The following is a 4,030-nucleotide window of genomic DNA, read 5'->3' on the forward strand; positions in this document are numbered from 1 at the left end:
TCAGTCTGTGAGGGACATTGCAGAGAAACTGTGCGTACACTATTCCACAGTTTCCCAGCACTGGCAACAACATGGAAAAGTGAAAAAACTCGGCAAATGGGTTCTGCAAGCCCTTACGGAGCAAAACATGGCGCTTCGAATGGAAATTCGCAGTTCTTGACTCTTCCGCAACAGAAGCGATCCGTTTTTGGACAGAATAGTGACATGTGATAAAAAGTGGATATTATATGGCAATCGTCGCCGATCAGCACAATGACTAGATGCTGATGAGCCACCGAAGCATATGCAAAAACCGAGCCTCCATACGAAGAAGGTATTGGTGACTGCTTGGTGGTCTACAGCTGGAGTTATCCACTATTCTTTCTTGGCACCTGAAGAAACAATAAATGCGCAGATAGACTGTGCCAAACTGGAGGAAATGCACGAAAAATTGAGTATTCAACGGCCGAGATTAGTCAACAGAGATGATGTGATTCTCCTTCACGAAAATGCACGACCTCATGAATCCAGAACAACGGTCCAAAAGTTGAACGAATTGCAGTATGAGACTCTGCCCCATCCACCATATTCACCGGACCTTTCGCCAACCGACTACCACTTTTTTAAGCATTTGGATCATTTTTTGGCGGAATAACAATTGAGGAATGAAGAGGTCATCAAAATTGTCTTCGACGAGTTTATCAACCCCTGAAGATTGGACTTTTACAAAACTGGCATACATGCTCTTGTATCTCGCTGGGAGAAGTGTTTTGAATCGCCTGGCACCTATTTTGATTAATTAAATAAAGTTTTGTAAGCTTTACAGTCGTTTCAAATTTTAGTAGCAAATCGGTCATTTCATGTGCAACAACCTAATATATTGTCCTTCACATGACTTGGCAAGAATTCAACCACTTCCATAAAACCTGAAGCAATCCATCACACGAATTTTATTCAAATGACTGAATTTAATAAAGACCTCCAGACTCCATAAAGTTTGAAACTAAAATTGTTATTCAAGCTTACACTAGCAACAGCAATCAACCCTTGCGTATTATTTCCAATGACTCTCACACTACCCGGAACCTAAGAAATGTTACATACTCAAATGACGGAATCAGCTCACCATATTGAAGCATAATAGTTGCCGTGAATTCCCAGACCTCCAATTATATTTATCAATTTTTTTCAAGTAATTGAATTCAACACTTTTCACCTCAAAATGCCGGCCTATATGTTTATGGCAAAAAATATTAAAATAACAATTTACTGCAAAAGTGACAGGAATGTCTATTAAATTGCAATAAATATTAATGGAGATGTTACAGGCAACCTACATGCTAAATAAGTGATTTATTCAAATTTTTCACCCTGCCCTGTGCATGTACGCACGCCGGCTGAAAATGGAGTCATAATCACTTGTGTCAGTGATTATTCAAACAGCCATCAAAAAACTTTTATAGCTTCCCTGTCGGTGGAAGGGGGTCGTACACTATTGATTCAACAACTACTCACATACACAATTTACAAGAATTTCCATTTTCCATTATGATGATGAACTTTGTTCGTTCCATATCATCGTGCATATGTGTCCTGTGCTGTAGCGCTGGCTGCACAGCAATTTGGAGTTGGTAAAATATATTGGCATAAATTTGTTCAGTCTGGGAGTTACTACGTAACTTAGTTCGAGTTGGGACTCCAAAGCTTAAATAGTCAGTCCGGAAAAATATGAATCCTTACCTAATTCTAATGTCCTTCTATCGCCTTAAAATCGCCAGTATCTGAAGCAAATAACTTTTCCACGTACATTCGTACATCACCATCGATTTCTGTTGAAGATACTCACAAGTCATTATCATCATCAACGGCGCAACAAACAGTATCCGGTCTAGGCCTGCCTTAATAAGGAACTCCAGACATCCCAGTTTTGCGCCGAGGTCTACCAATTCGATATCCCTAAAAGCTGGCTGACATCCTGACCTGCGCCATCGCCATCTGCCTCATCTCATTTTCTACCATAGATATTGTCCTTATAGACTTTCCGGGCTTGATCATCCTCATCCATACGGATTAAGTGACCCGCCCACTGTAACCTATTGGGCCGGATTTTATCCACAACTTGACGGTCAGGGTATCGCTCATAGATTTCATCGTTATGTAGGCTACGGAATTGTCCAACCTTATGTAGGGGGTCAAAAATTCTTCGGAGAATTCTTCTCTCGAACGCGGCCAAGAGTTCGCAATTTTTCTTGCTAAGAACCCAAGTCTCCGAGAAATACATGAGGACAGGTAAGATCATTGTCTTGTACAGTAAGAGCTTTGACCCTATGGTGAGACATTTCGAGCGGAACAGTTTTTGTAAGCTGAAATAGGCTCTGTTAGCTGCCAAGAACCCTGCGCAGGTTTCATCATCGTTGTTGTTATCGATTGTGATTTTAGACCTTAGATATGACGGCCTCAAAGTTGTAGTCTCCTATCTTTATTCTTCCCATTTGACCAGTGCGGTTTGATGTTATTGGTTCTTTGGTTTTCGGTGCGGACGTTGCCACCATATACTTTGTCTTGCCTTCATTGATGTGTAGCCCAAGATCTAGCCCCGATTGACGTGTGCTCGATCTGGATGAAGGCAGTTTGTACGTCTCGGGTCGTTCTTCCCATAATGTCGATATCGTCCACATAGGCCAGTAGTTGAGTGGACTTAAAGAGGATCGTACCTCTTGCATTTACCTCTGCATCACGGATCACTTTCTCGAGGGCCAGGTTAAAGAGGACGCATGATAGGGCATCCCCTTGTCGTATACCGTTGTTGATGTCGAATGGTCTTGAGAGTGATCCTGCGGCTTTTATCTGGCCTCGCACATTTGTCAGGGTCTACCTACTCACAAGTAAAAAATATAAAGGGCTTGACATGACTGCAACTTACACTTTGTGAAAATCCACGAAGTATTCCTGGAGGACAAGCTTGACACTGGCACTGACTCAAACTAAACTTCTCTAAGCCCAATTGGTAATTAACAAAATGGTTTCCGCGAAACCAAGTCAAAGGGACTTTTCAGAGCCTGGAGACAGGGATCTGAAATAACTTGTCTAATGCATCAAATGATATAACAACATTATGGGAAAAAAGACCATACATTGTAATTGGTGATACAAAAACGTCAGTAACCTCATTAACCATGAACCCTAATTATCTTTATTTAATTTCTTATTCAGAGGAAAACTACCCTGTCTTACATACAAACATAACTCCTCTGTATAATTCGATTCCGCCTCACATAAAATGGCAACATCCTCGCGTACAAAAATCATCAAACGGATGCAGCCAAAGCCAGTGATGGACATAATGGAACTTTCATTTGGAGGAATTCCTCAACATGGCCAACGTTGCTTATCTAATTCTTCTTCCCTTTGAACTCCACTTTTTGTTGTTTTTCTTTCGCTCGAAATAAACACAGCCAACTGAAAATGAATGACTGCTCCTTTTCCTGTAATTCCAACTTGACTGCAGGCATTCATTCCGCCACTACGTACTCCTAGGATTTATTTCTCAGCTTGATACGAGCATCCACGCATTGTTCACTGCGGATGGAGCGGTAATTGGGAATCGCGGAGTTGTAAATCTGCTTAATACTGTGACGAGGCCATCCTTGTCGTCCAGGACTCGATGAACGTGATTCATGATATGATGACTCCCAACCAACCAACCCAAGCCATATTGCACTAAGGCGAATGCAATGAATTGAAAGTAAGATTAAGTTCCAAGATCAATGTTTGGGGGATGATTCAAATCCCAGGGACGATTCAGGTATCATTTCGCCAACTAATCAAAATACGTATATCCGCCAGTGAGAAATCCTTATTAATGGCCTGTGATTTGATTTGATTTTCGTATTCGCGAAACGTTGCCGCTGGGAAATTTGTATGTAAAATTACACTCGTCTATGTCCTTGGAAGCGCAGATACACCAGCGGCTACAAGTATTTTTAGCAGTATAAGTAATTACCGAGAAGAAACTTAATATTTATGCGTCTAACTCATCCAAACACATATC

This window comes from Hermetia illucens, chromosome 6 (genome assembly GCF_905115235.1).
Source record: "Hermetia illucens chromosome 6, iHerIll2.2.curated.20191125, whole genome shotgun sequence".
NCBI classification, from domain to species: Eukaryota; Metazoa; Arthropoda; class Insecta; order Diptera; family Stratiomyidae; genus Hermetia; species Hermetia illucens.